General features: G+C 42.8%; 1 non-coding gene across 1 annotated transcript; it reads right to left on the reverse strand.

Annotated features, from left to right (window-relative positions):
• Positions 1-4115: 4115 nt before the first annotated feature.
• On the reverse strand, positions 4116-4169 carry LOC118966748 (U7 small nuclear RNA). The gene has a single exon (XR_005053625.1). It is a non-coding gene; the product is annotated as a U7 small nuclear RNA (small nuclear RNA).
• Between the last annotated feature and the right edge of the window lie 11396 nt (positions 4170-15565).

A 15565-nucleotide genomic window follows, 5' to 3' on the forward strand; every position in this document is an offset into this window, starting at 1 on the left:
CACACATTCCTTCATCTCATGCCCTCCTGCACACTTCTCACATCTAGGCATCTCCCACCTACACACTGCTGCAATATGCCCATAACCTTGACACCTAAAACACTGTAATATTTTTGGAACATACTGTAAACTCTCCCGGGATAACTGACACTTCCTTACTTGATCTTATCTGGTAACGACTCTGCATCAAAACTCAGCATGACAGATAATGCCTTTTCCGTTTCCCCACCGGATCTACATCTCATCCAGCGGTGGGCGTCACAGACACCGGGAATATTTCATTTCAACTGCTTCTCCTCAACACTTAATGCCACCCCCGTTATCCCTCTTTTCAACGGCACCCTGCTCCGGAGAGAAAAGCAAGTCACAATTCTTGTCCTTAATCTCATAATCTGGAGCGCCCTCTCCCCCTGTGCGGAGGAAACGCAATAAATCATCAAGAGTCCATTCCGAGTTACCTTTACCAACTCAACAGTCCCCAATCTCTCCTCCACCCAACCTGACACTGCATATGGATCAACCAAACAACAAGGATTCATTCTCTCTACAAATCTCACTCCCACTGGGTCAAAATCATTCTTATCATCCTTGGGACAAGGCCCAAACTCTGCGATCTTTGCCGCAGGTACTTCACCCTCACTCTCAACAAGTTCCATCTCTGAAGTACTGGAGCACGTATCCCTGTTTTTGCACTTGACGCCCACCTTTCTCACCTCACTTCCCTCTAGACTAAACTTCCTCTCAGCAGTCATCAGTCATTACTGCAGGTGATGGAAAAACTTCCAAGATTCGGTTGGTCGAGGAAATGGCGACTGTGTTTGAATCTGAAAGTGCGGCAAGTGAAGTGCGTGACAATGAATAGAAAATAGTGAAATCAAAGAATGGAACAAAACGAGCAAAAGGAAGTAATATACCATGTCAGTCTTAAAAAATACATATGTTAATATTTCTTGATTTTGATTTATATAGCCTGCAGAAGATGACCTCCAGAGGGGAAAAAAACAGTTGAGAATAGTGGTGTCCATCCTTGACAAGATATGGTGATCCTTATGGTAAACTACAGAGATCATTGTTTGGCCAGAGATTTAGTGGCAGTAGATGAAATTGGATCCAGGGGGGAACACAGTTCAGCTTGTTGTGTTGTTGTAGGCAACCAAAGATTATGTGCAGCAGCAATATGTGTGCACAGAGTCAGTGGTGCATCTTGGATCTAATAAGAGTGTTTAGATTCACTAGCCGTGTTACCAGCACCATCTTCTGGAGGTCACCAGATTTTTATCTACAGTAGGCTATTCCTTAGCTTTGTTGTGTATCACTTCATTCAGAGTAAAAGGGCTATGAACTGTACACACAGATCTGACCTCTCAGTGTGTTCTCCTCACTTCACACCCTGGTTTCCTAGCCAAGGCTAAGGGAGGGGTTACAAAGCATCCGACTATAGTCCCCACATCTGCTGCAAAACTGCCAACACTGATGTAATATCCTGTCAGTGGCTGAGCAGGCAAATTCTTCAGCTGGAAAGAGCACAGATATAATGTATAAAATTAGAACGTGCAATGAATTCCAGATCCAAGAGTTCCAACTTCCATTTACAAATAGTACCTGTATTGCTGTTGCAGAGGATTATGTTTGGTTTTAGACAAACTTTTAAGTGATTTGCATTTCCTTTAAACCAAGTAAATAAGAGAGAGGAAGGGAGAGAGAGAGCGAGGGGTGGGGAGAAATGTTCAGTCCAACTGTCTGTGTTTACATGTGATTGTAATAATGACTGTCCTTTGTGCCCACATGAAATTAATACTATAGTATACTATGGTATAAATGCTATAGTATTCACTGTAGTGTTTTTGTGGACTTCACTGTATTATTTACTGTAGTATTTACCGTAATATACAGTGAGGGAAAAAAGTATTTGATCCTTTGCTGATTTTGTACATTTGCCCACTGACAAAGAAATGATCAGTCTATAATTTTAATGGTAGGTTTATTTAAACAGCGAGAGACAGAATAACAACAAAAAAAATCCAGAAAAACGCATGTCAAAAATGTTATAAATTGATTTGCATTTTAATGAGGGAAATAAGTATTTGACCCCTCTGCAAAACATGACTTAGTACTTGGTGGCAAAACCCTTGTTGGCAATCACAGAGGTCAGACGTTTCTTGTAGTTAGCCACCAGGTTTGCACACATCTCAGGAGGGATTTTGTCCCATCTCCTCTTTGCAGATCTTCTCCAAGTCATTAAGGTTTCGAGGCTGACGTTTGGCAACTCGATCCTTCAGCTCCCTCCACAGATTTTCTATGGGATTAAGGTCTGGAAACTGGCTAGGCCACTCCAGGACCTTAATACGCTTCTTCTTGAGCCACTCCTTTGTTGCCTTGGCTATGTGTTTTGGGTTATTGTCATGCTGGAATACCCATCCACGACCCATTTTCAATGCCCTGGCTGAGGGAAGGAGGTTCTCACCCAAGATTTGACGATACATGGCTCCGTCCATCGTCCCTTTGCGGTGAAGTTGTCCTGTCCTCTTAGCAGAAAAACACCCCCAAAGCATAATATTTCCACCTCCATGTTTGACGGTGGTGATGGTGTTCTTGGGGTCATAGGCAGCATTCCTCCTCCTCCAAACACGGCGAGTTGAGTTGATGCCAAAGAGCTCCATTTTGGACTCATCTGACCACAACACTTTCACCCAGTTGTCCTCTGAATCATTCAGATGTTCATTGGCAAACTTCAGAAGGGCATGTATATGTGCTTTCTTGGGCAGGGGGACCTTGCGGGCTCTGCAGGATTTCAGTCCTTCACGGCTTAGTTTGTTACCAATTGTTTTCTTGGTGACTATGGTCCCAGCTGCCTTGAGATCAAGATCCTCCCGTGTAGTTCTGGGCTGATTCCTCACCGTTCTCATGATCATTGCAACTCCACGAGGTGAGATCTTGCATGGAGCCCCAGGCCGAGGGAGATTGACAGTTCTTTTGTGTTTCTTCCATTTGCGAATAATCGCACCAACGGTTATCACCTTCTCACCAAGCTGCTTGGGAAGGCTCTTGTAGCCCATTCCAGCCTTGTGTAGGTCTACAATCTTGTCCCTGACATCCTTGGAGAGCTCTTTGGTCTTGGCCATGGTGGAGAGTTTGGAATCTGATTGATTGATTGCTTCTGTGGACAGGTGTCTTTTATACAGGTAACAAGCTGAGATTAGGAGCACTCCCTTTAAGAGTGTGCTCCTAATCTCAGCTCGTTACCTGTATAAAAGACACCTGGGAGCCAGAAATCTTTCTGATTGAGAGGTGGTCAAATACTTATTTCCCTCATTAAAATGCAAATCAATTTATAACATTTTTGACATGCGTTTTTCTGGATTTTTGTTGTTGTTATTCTGTCTCTCACTGTTCAAATAAACCTACCATTAAAATTATAGACTGATCATTTCTTTGTCAGTGGGCAAACGTACAAAATCAGCAGGGGATCAAATACTTTTGTCACATGCGCCGAATACAACAGGTGTGTAGACCTTATCGTGAAATGCTTACTTACAAGCCCTTACCAACAATGCAGTTCAAGAAATAGAGTAAAGAAAATATTTACTAAATAAAGTAAAAAATAAAATGTAACACAAAATATCAATACCGAGACTATATACAGAGGGTACCGGTACCGAGTCAATGTGCGGAGTACAGGTTAGTCGAGGTAGTTTGTACATGTAGGTAGGAATAAAGTGATAAGCAGACAGTAGCAGCAGTTTAAAACCAGGCAGTGATGCAACCGGTCAGGATGTTCTCGATGATGCAGCTGAATAACGTTTTGAGGATCTGGGGACCCATGCCTACTCTTTTCAGTCTCCTGAGGGGGAAAGGATTTGTCGTGCCAGTTAACTTTAATATAATTCTTGTAGTAAAAGAAAACTATAGTATTTACTATATTAATTAATGTTGTGTTTTTTGCGGATTATAGTTTACTGTCTTATTTACTGTAGTGTTTTTGTGGACTTTAGTATTTACTGGAGTGTTTTTGCGAACTGTAGTGTACTGTAGTATTTACAGTAGTGTTTTTGAGGACATTACTGTAGGACAGTATTTACTATACTGTTTTTGTTTTATTATCTTTGACATATAAGTGGAGTCTTTCTCATTGAGGAAACTTACTAGAGAAATACTAAAAGAGCACATTTTGTATAATCTGTAGGTAGGTAGGCCTGGGGTCTGAATTAATAGTTTAGCACTACTGCTCTTTTCTATAACCTGTAGGGAACACAATATACAATCTATACTTGGCATGTAGGTTTCTCACTTATGGGTGGCACAAATTGGGCTATGGGGAGGGGAAAGGGCAGGGTATACGCAAATTAAATCCTGAGGTATTTATTGTAGTTTAAAAAGTATAGTGTTTTTGTGGACTGTATTGTTTTTGTTGACATTACCGTTGTATTTATTACAGTGTTTTTTGTTGTTGCAGATAACCCTATTATTTACTATAGTATTCTACCATATACTACAACATTTTTTAGTAAGTACTACACATGACCGAGTATTGTAGAGTATACTACAGTTTAGTATAGAATTCTATAGTTAAGTATTGTAGGATTCTATAGTAAATTGTAGTATTTTTTCATGTGGGTGTTCTAAACATATAGGTGAAGACACTGATCACTTGGCTACATAGCTGATGCAGGCTGGACTGTCCATTAATCCACGGTAATCCATTCTGCTTGTTTATGTTTTATCTGTCGGCCCCAGCCGCACTTAGGCTCTGTGTGTAGTTAAGCCGACCCTCTCTGCCTAATCAATCGCCATTCTACCTGCTGTTGTTGTGCTAGCTGATTAGCTGTTGTTGTCTCACCTACTGTTTTAGCTAGCTCTCCCAATTCAACACCTGTGATTACTGTATGCCTTGCTGTATGTCTCTCTCAAATGTCAATATGCCTTGTATACTGTTGTGCAGGTTAGTTATCATTGTTTTAGTTTACAATGGAGCCCCTAGTTCCACTCTTTATACCCCTGATACCTCCTTTGTCCCACCCCCCACACATGCGGTGACCTCACCCATTACAACCAGCATGTCCAGAGATACAACCTCTCTCATCATCACCCAGTGCCTGGGCTTACCTCCGCTGTACCCGCACCCCACCATACCCCTGTTTGCGCATTATGCCCTGAATATATTCTACCATGCCCAGAAACCTGCTCCTCTTATTCTCTGTCCCCAACGCCCTAGGCGACCAGTTTTGATAGCCTTCAGCCGCACCCTCATACTACTCCTTCTCTGTTCCGCGGGTGATGTGGAGGTAAACCCAGGCCCTGCATGTCCCCAGGCACCCTCATTTGTTGACTTCTGTGATCGAAAAAGCCTTGGTTTCATGCATGTCAACATCAGAAGCCTCCTCCCTAAGTGTGTCTTACTCACTGCTCTAGCACACTCTGCTAACCCTGATGTCCTTGCCGTGTCTGAATCCTGGCTCAGGAAGGCCACCAAAAATTCTGAGATTTCCATACCCAACTATAACATCTTCCGTCAAGATAGAACTGCCAAAGGGGGAGGAGTTGCAGTCTACTGCAGAGATAGCCTGCAAAGTAATGTCATACTCTCCAGGTCCATACCCAAACAGTTCGAACTACTAATTTTGAAAATTACTCTCCCCAGAAATAAGTCTCTCACTGTTGCCGCCTGCTACCGACCCCCCTCAGCTCCCAGCTGTGCCCTGGACACCATTTGTGAATTGATCGCCCCCCATCTAGCTTCAGAGTTTGTTCTGTTAGGTGACCTAAACTGGGATATGCTTAACACCCCGGCAGTCCTACAATCTAAGCTAGATGCCCTCAATCTCACTCAAATCATCAAGGAACCCACCAGGTACAACCCTAACTCTGTAAACAAGGGCACCCTCATTGACGTCATCCTGACCAACTGGCCCTCCAAATACACCTCCGCTGTCTACAACCAGGATCTCAGCGATCACTGCCTCATTGCCTGTATCCGCTACGGAGCCGCAGTCAAACGACCACCCCTCATCACTGTCAAACGCTCCCTAAAACACTTCTGTGAGCAGGCCTTTCTAATCGACCTGGCCCGGGTATCCTGGAAGGACATTGACCTCATCCCGTCAGTTGAGGATGCCTGGTCTTTCTTTAAAAGTAACTTCCTCACCATTTTAGATAAGCATGCTCCGTTCAAAAAATGCAGAACTAAGAACAGATATAGCCCCTGGTTCACTCCAGACCTGACTGCCCTCGACCAGCACAAAAACATCCTGTGGCGGACTGCGCTAACATCGAATAGTCCCCGCGATATGCAACTGTTCAGGGAAGTCAGGAACCAATACACACAGTCAGTCAGGAAAGCTAAAGCCAACTTCTTCAGGCAGAAGTTTGCATCCTGTAGCTCCAACTCCAAAAAGTTCTGGGACACTGTGAAGTCCATGGAGAACAAGAGCACCTCCTCCCAGCTGCCCACTGCACTGAGACTAGGTAACATGGTCACCACCGATAAATCCATGATTATCGAAAACTTCAACAAGCATTTCTCAACGGCTGGCCATGCCTTCCGCCTGGCTACTCCAACCTCGGACAACAGCTCCCCCCCCCCCCGCAGCTACTCGCCCAAGCCTCTCCAGGTTCTCCTTTACCCAAATCCAGATAGCAGATGTCCTGAAAGAGCTGCAAAACCTGGACCCGTACAAATCAGCTGGGCTGGACAATCTGGACCCTCTATTCCTGAAACTATCCGCCGCCATTGTCGCAACCCCTATTACCAGCCTGTTCAACCTCTCTTTCATATCGTCTGAGATCCCCAAGGATTGGAAAGCTGCCGCAGTCATCCCCCTCTTCAAAGGGGGCGACACCCTGGACCCAAACTGTTACAGACCTATATCCATCCTGCCCTGCCTATCTAAGGTCTTCGAAAGCCAAGTCAACAAACAGGTCACTGACCATCTTGAATCCCACCGTACCTTCTCCGCTGTGCAATCTGGTTTCCGAGCCGGTCACGGGTGTACCTCAGCCACGCTCAAGGTACTAAACGATATCATAACCGCCATCGATAAAAGACAGTACTGTGCAGCCGTCTTCATAGACCTTGCCAAGGCTTTCGACTCTGTCAATCACCGTATTCTTATCGGCAGACTCAGTAGCCTCGGTTTTTCGGATGACTGCCTTGCCTGGTTCACCAATTACTTTGCAGACAGAGTTCAGTGTGTCAAATCGGAGGGCATGCTGTCCGGTCCTCTGGCAGTCTCTATGGGGGTGCCACAGGGTTCAATTCTCGGGCCGACTCTTTTCTCTGTATATATCAATGATGTTTCTCATGCTGCGGGCGATTCCCTGATCCACCTCTACGCAGACGACACCATTCTATATACTTCCGGCCCGTCCTTGGACACTGTGCTATCTAACCTCCAAACGAGCTTCAATGCCATACAGCACTCCTTCCGTGGCCTCCAACTGCTCTTAAACGCTAGTAAAACCAAATGCATGCTTTTCAACCGTTCGCTGCCTGCACCCGCACGCCTGACCAGCATCACCACCCTGGATGGTTCCGACCTTGAATATGTGGACATCTATAAGTACCTAGGTGTCTGGCTAGACTCTAAACTCTCCTTCCAGACCCATATCAAACATCTCCAATCGAAAATCAAATCAAGAGTCGGCTTTCTATTCCGCAACAAAGCCTCCTTCACTCACGCCGCCAAACTTACCCTAGTAAAACTGACTATCCTACCGATCCTCGACTTCGGCGACGTCATCTACAAAATTGCTTCCAACACTCTACTCAGCAAACTGGATGCAGTTTATCACAGTGCCATCCGTTTTGTCACTAAAGCACCTTATACCACCCACCACTGCGACTTGTATGCTCTAGTCGGCTGGCCCTCGCTACATATTCGTCGCCAGACCCACTGGCTCCAGGTCATCTACAAGTCCATGCTAGGTAAAGCTCCGCCTTATCTCAGTTCACTGGTTACGATGGCAACACCCATCCGTAGCACGCGCTCCAGCAGGTGTATCTCACTGATCATCCCTAAAGCCAACACCTCATTTGGCCGCCTTTCGTTCCAGTTCTCTGCTGCTTGTGACTGGAACGAATTGCAAAAATCACTGAAGTTGGAGACTTTTATCTCCCTCACCAACTTCAAACATCTGCTATCCGAGCAGCTAACCGATCGCTGCAGCTGTACATAGTCTATTGGTAAATAGCCCACCCATTTTCACCTACCTCATCCCCATACTGTTTTTATTTATTTATTTTTATTTTTCTGCTCTTTTGCACACCAACCTGTACATAACCATCTGATCATTTATCACTCCAGTGTTAATCTGCATAATTGTAATCATTTGCCTACCTTCTCATGCCTTTTGCACACAATGTATATATAGACTCCCCTTTTTTCTACTGTGTTATTGACTTGTTAATTGTTTACTCCATGTGTAACTCTGTGTTGTCTGTTCACACTGCTATGCCTTATCTTGGCCAGGTCGCAGTTGCAAATGAGAACTTGTTCTCAACTAGCCTACCTGGTTAAATAAAGGTGAAATAAATAAAAAAATAAAAATGAGTTGAGTCATAATAGAAGGCTAACCGGCTGATATCCATTCAGAACAATGACACACATAGTTGACTCTACACTCTGCAAGCTAGAGTGGTGTGATCAGGTTTCACTCACCTCTGCAGATCGCAACTAATTGTCTCAGCCGTGTAATGTCACCACTTACTGCACATTACAGTAATTCTCTCTGACTTAATCCAACAATGTGTACACCGCCGTCTTGTCCATTTCAAATCTTCTCACTTTAATTGAGACAGGTGTCTCAATCAATGTGAGAAGATTTGAAGTAGAGATGGCAGCATATACATTGTTGGATTACTTCATGGATCAGCACATGGATTTATTTTAATAATGGAGCATTTTGTAAATTCAAATGAACAACGTGCAAGTTGACACAGACATTTTAGAAGATAGATGTTTGGCCGAATCGAGAACGAAGATAGTATCGCCAAGCTACGCTAAACATACAGTACCAAATTCATAGATGCTAACGACCTTTACCACCTACTGATGATGGTACACTATATATACAAAAGTATGTAGACACCCCTTCAAATGATTGGATTTGGCGATTTCAGCCACACCCGTTGCTGACAGGTACAGTATACAATCGAGCACACAGACATGCAATCTCCATACACAAACATTGGCAGTAGAATGGCCTTACTGAACAGCTCAGTGACTTTCAATTTGACACTGTCATAGGATGCCACCTTTACAACAAATTAGTTCGTCAAATTTTTTCCCTGTTAGAGCTGCCCCGGTCAAATGTAAGTGCTGTTATTGTGAAGTGGAAAAGTTTAGGTGCAACAACAGCTCAGCCGCAAAGTGGTAGGCCACACAAGCTCACAGAACGGGACCGCCGAATGCTGAAGCGCATAGCATGTAAAAAAACATCTGTCCTCGGTTGCATAGTACCATAGTGCCAATTTTAATGTTTGGTGGAGGAGAGTAATGGTCTGAAACTGTTTTTCATGGGTCGGGCTAGGCCTCTTAGTTCCAGTGAAGGGAAATCTTAACAGCATACAATGACATTCTAGACAATTCTCTGTGTCCAACTTTGTGGAAACAGTTTGGGGAAGTCCTTTCCTGTTTTATCATGCCCCCGTGCACAAAGCGAGGTCCATACAGAAATGGTTTGTCGAGCTCGGTGTGGAAGAACTTGACTGGCCTGCACAGAGCCCTGAACTCAACCTCAACGAACGCCTTTGGGATGAATTGGAACGCTGACTGCGAGCCAGGCCTAATCAGTGCCCGACCTCACTAATGCTCTTGTGGCTGAATGGAAGCAAGTCCCCACAGCAATGTTCCAACATCTAGTGGAAAGCCTTAACAGAAGAGTGGAGGTTGTTGTAGCAGCAATGTTCCAACGTCTAGTGGAAAGTCTTAACAGAAGAGTGGAGGCTGTTATAGGTGGACCAACTCCATATTAATGTCCATGATATTAGAATGAGATGTTCTATGAGCAGGTGTCCACATACTTATAGTAATGTAGTGTATCTTCTTTCCAGGGGATTTTTTTCCCTGATGCTAGGTCTGAACATGAACACATCGCTTGCGGTACGCGCTTGTAAAAATAAGGAACGTATCTTTCATATAAGCGAGAAACCTTCAAAAGACAAAAGGTTAAATTATTACACATAGGGTTAGGGCTAGTGTTCCCACACGGTCATATCTCCATGTTCAGGAAGACAGATGGAAGACAGAGGCGACCACCTGTGCTAATTAGGTATCCAGCATGCTCTGAACACCTGTGTGTAATGGAAGAAGGCTGCCAGAAACATGTTGTAGCTTAAAAATACTGTCAGCTGCAACTGTGATAAAGCCATATAAATCTTCTTAAGGATCCGCCCCTTTTCCCCCCAATTTTCACCTAAAATTACATACCCAAATCTAACTGCCTGTAGCTCAGGCCCTGAAGCAAGGATATGCATATTCTTGGTACCATTTGAAAGGACACACGTTGAAGTTTGTGGAACTGTGAATGGAATGTAGGAGAATATAACACAATAGATCTGGTAAAAGATAAAACACTTTTTACACCAAAACTGATTAAACCTTGCCATAACAAAGTTGTTGAATACTTTTTAATTATACTGAACAAAAATATAAACGCAACCATTTCAAAGATTTTACTGAGTTACAGCTCATATAAGGAAGTCAGTCAATTGAAATAAATAAATTAGGCCCTAATCTATGGAGTTCACATGACTGGGAATACAGATATGCATCTTTTGGTCACAGATACCTTTTTTTAAAAAGTAGGGGTGTAGATCAGAAAACCAGTCAGTATCTGGTGTGCTACCACTTGTCTCATGCAGCACAACACATCTCATTCACATAGAGTTGATCAGGCTGTTGATTGTGGCCTGTGGAATGTTGTCCCACTCCTCTTCAATGGCTGTGTGAAGTTGCTGGACATTGGCGGGAACTGGAACATGCTTTCATACACGTCAATCCAGAGCATCCCAAACATGCTCAATGGGTGACATGGCTGGTGAGTATGCAGGCCATGGACAAACTGGGACATTTTCAGTGTCCTGTAATTGTGTACAGATCCTTGCAACATGAGGTCGTGCATTATTATGCTGAAACATGAGGTAATGGCAGCGGATGAATGGCACAACAATGGACCACAGGATCTTGTCACGGTATCGCTGTGCATTCAAATGGCCATAGATAAAATGCAATTGTGTTCGTTGTCCGTAGCTTATGCCTGCCCATACCATAACCCCACTGCCAACTAAAAAAAAATCTTTATACTCTCTTGGATAATTCATTCTGTTCACAACACTGACTTCAGAAAACAGCTCGCCAACACAATGCCATACACGTGGTCTGTGGTTGTGAGGCTGGTTGAACATTATGTGAAATTCTCTAAAACAACGTTAGAGGCGACTTATGGTAGAGAAATTAACATGAAATTCTCTGGCAACAGTTCTGGTGGACATTCCTGTAGTCAGAATGCCAATTGCACGCTCCCTCAAAACTTAATAAGACATCTGTGGCAATGTGTTTTGTGACAAAACTGCACATTTTAGAGTGCCCTTATTTTGTCCCCAGCTTCTTGATATGCCACACCTGTCAGGTGAATGGATTATTTTGGCATAGGAGAAATGCTCCCTAACAGGGATGTAAACAAATTTGTGCACAAAATTTGACAGAAATAAGCTTTTTATGTGTGTAAAATCTTTCTGGGATCTTTAATTTCAACTCATTCTTAAAATGTTTTGATTGAACATGGGACCAACACTTTAAATGTTGCCTTTATTTTTTTGTTCAGTTTAATTTCTAAAATCTCTACAAACATAAATCCACTTTGACATGATGGGGCATTGTAGGTAGGTCAGTCACACAAAATCAAAATTTAATCAATTTTAGATTCAGGCTGTAATACAACAGTCAAGGGGTGTGAATACTTTCTGAAGGCACTATATGTGTTATTTTCAGAGGTAGACTGGCTCTGGCAGCCAAAACAGCCAAATACTCCATCTAAACACAAATTGACTCTCAATTGCGATACGGTTCTAGAAAAAATAAATCCCTTTGCTTTCATATCACATCAAAATATTTTCACAAATGCACACTTACTGTACACTGTTTTTAAGGCAAGGCTAAATCAGTTTAGGAGTAAAAATTTGCTTAGCAATTCAGAAATAAGTTGCATGGACTCTGTGTGCAATAATAGTGTTATGTTTTGAATGACTACCTCATCTCTGTACCCACACATACAATTATCTGTAAGGTCCCTCAATCAAGCAGTGAATTTCAAACACAGATTCAACTGCAAAGACCAGGGAAGTTTTCTAAGGGCAATTGTTGGTAGACTGGTAAAAAAGGAAAAAAGCAGACTTTGAATATATCCCCTTGAGCATTGTGAAGTTATACATTACACTTTGGATGGTGTATCAATACACCCAGTCATTACAAAGACACAAGCGTCCTTCCTATCTCAGATGCCAGTGAGGAAAGAAACCGCTCAGGGATTTCCCCATGATGCCATTGGTGACCTTGAAACAGTTACAGAGTTTAAAGGCTGTGATAGCAGAAAACTGAACATGGATCAACAACATTGTAGTTACTCCACAATACAAACCTAAACAACAGAGTGAAAAGAAGGAAGCCTGCACAGAATTAAAATATTCCAAAAGATGCATCCTGTTTGCAATAAAGTAAAACTGCAAAGAATTTGGGAAAGAAATTAACTTTATGTCCTTGGGGCAAATCCAACACAACACATCACTGAGTACCACTCTTCATATTTCCAAGCATGGTGGTGGCTACATCATGTTATGGGTATGCTTGTCATCGGCAAGGATAAAAGAATTGTTTGGGTTAAAAAAAGAAGGAAAATCTGGTTCAGTCTGCTTTCCAACAGACACTTTCAGCAGGACAATAACCTAAAACACAAGACAAATTTACACTGGAGTTGTTTACCTAGAGCCATTGAATTTTCGTGAGTGGCCTAGTTACAGTTTTGACTAAAAATGTCTTGAAAATCTATGGCAAGACTTAAACATTTATGTTTAGGAATGATCAAAAACCAACGTGACAGAGCATGAACAATTTTACAAATAATAATGTGCAAATATTGTACAACACTGTGTGCAACACTGTTAAGAGTCTTATCCAGAAAGACTCACAGCTGTAATCGCTGTCAAAGGTGATTCTAACATGCATTGACTCATGGGTGTGAATACTTACAGTTGAAGTCGAAAGTTTACATACACCTTAACCAAATACATTTAAACTCAGTTTTTCACAATTCTTGACATTTAATCCAAGTAACAATTCCCTGTCTTAGGTCAGTTAGGATCACCACTTTATTTTAAGAATGTGAAATGTCAGAATAATAGTAGAGAGAATTATCTATTTCAGCTTTTATTTCATTCATCACATTCCCAGTGGGTCAGAAGTTTACATACACTCAATTAGTATTTGGAAGCACTGCCTTTAAATTGTTTAACTTGGGTCAAATGTTTTGGGTAGCTTCCCAAAATAAGTTGGGTGTTGGGTGGATTTCTCCATTCCTCCTGACAGAGCTGGTATACTGTAACTGAGTCATGTTTGTAGGCCTCCTTGCTCGCACACTCTTTTTCAGTTCTGCCCACACATTTTCTATAGGACTGAGGTCAGGGCTTTGTGATGGCCACTCCAATACTTTGACTTTGTGGTCGTTATACCATTTTGCCACAACTTTGGAAGTATGCTTGGGGTCATTGTTCATTTGTGACCTAGCTTTAACTTCATGACTGATGTCGTGAGAGGTTTCTTCAATATATCCACATAATTTTCCTGCCTCATGATGCAATCTTTTTTTGTGAAGTTCACCAGTCCTTCCTGCAGCAAAGCACCCCCACAACATGATGCTGCCAGCCCCATGCTTCACGGGTTGGGATGTTGTTCTTCTGCTTGAAAGCCTCCCCCTTTTTCCTCCAAACATAACGATGGTCATTATGGCCAAACAGTTCTATTTTTGTTTCATCAAACCAGAGGACATTTCTCCAAAAAGTACGATCTTTGTCCCCATGTGCAGTTGCAAACCGTAGTCTGGCTTTTTTTTATGGTGGTTTTGGAGCAGTGGCTTCTTCCTTGCGAAGTGGACTTTCAGGTTATGTCGATATAGGACTCGATTTACTGTGGATATAGATACTTTTGTACCTGTTTCCTCCAGCATCTTCACAAGGTTGATTTGAACTTTCCGCACCAAAGTACGTTCATCTCTGAGACAGAACACGTCTCCTTCCTGAGCGGTATGACGGCTGCATGGTTCCATGGTGTTTATACTAGCGTATTATTGTTTGTACAGATGACCGTGGTATGTTCAGACATTTGGAAATTGCTCCCAAGGATGAACCAGACTTGTGGAGGTCTACAATTTTTTTCTCAGGTCTTGGCTGATTTCTTTTGATTTTCCCATGATGTCAAGCAAAGAGGCACTGAGTTTGAAGGTAGGCCTTAAAATACATCCACAGGTACATCTCCAATTGACTCAAATGATGTCAATTAGTCGATCAGAAGCTTCTTAAACCATTACATTTTCTGGAATTTTACAAGCTGTTTAAACGCACAGTCAATTTAGTGTATGTAAACTTCTGACCCACTGGAATTGTGATACCGTGAATTATAAGTGAAATAATCTGTCTGTAAACAATTGTTGGAAAAATTACTTGTGTCATGCACAAAGTAGATGTCCTAACCAACTTGCCACAACTATAGTTTGTTAACAAGAAATTTGGTGAGTGGTTGAAAAACGAGTTTTAATGACTCCAACCTAAGTGTATTGTAAAGAGACAGCAGGGAGCAGGTCTCGAACCCTCGACCTTCGAGCCCGAGGTCCGGAGCGCTATCGACTGTGCCGCAAAAGCATGGTCATCGAGTTCCTTGCTTATAAACCCATGGTCGTTACACTACTCCCTCCTTCCAAAGAGCGCGTCCTCGCGCTAGCTTGCGACTCTACGTCTTACTGGAACGCGCTCACCGGCCAAGCCCACGCACTGTCGTGAATGCGAGGTCAGATCACTTCTGACGCCAATGTCATGAAACAGGCAGGGAGGGAGCAGGTCTCGAACCTTCGACCTGCTAGCCCGAGGTCCGACGCGCTATCGACTGTACCGCAAAGGCATGCTCGTGCGGCGAGGTTGAGTTCCGCGCTTATAAACCCAGGGTCGTTACAGTATGTAAACTTCTGACTACACAAAAAAAATGTGATTAAGTGTATTGTGTGTAGATGGTTGATAAAAAAAATATATTTAATCTATTATGAATTCAGGCTGTAACATAACAAAATCTGGAATAAGTCAAGGTGTAGCAATACTCTCTGAAGTCCTTGGACCTTAAAGAGTAACGTTCGGCTAGTCTACATTCTCTAATAGTACATTTTGGGCTACGCCAAACAGTACCTATCATGTAACGGGTAATGGAGAATCACTTTAGCCTGTACAAATCCTTTGTAAGAGTATCCAAGCAGGAGCACATGGCAGGTAAAGGTAGGTATCACTGTTTCATTAATACTGTACAGGTCCCTT

The sequence above is a fragment of the Oncorhynchus mykiss genome, chromosome 1 (assembly GCF_057628025.1).
Source record: "Oncorhynchus mykiss isolate SJ-2025 chromosome 1, ASM5762802v1, whole genome shotgun sequence".
Taxonomy (NCBI): Eukaryota; Metazoa; Chordata; class Actinopteri; order Salmoniformes; family Salmonidae; genus Oncorhynchus; species Oncorhynchus mykiss.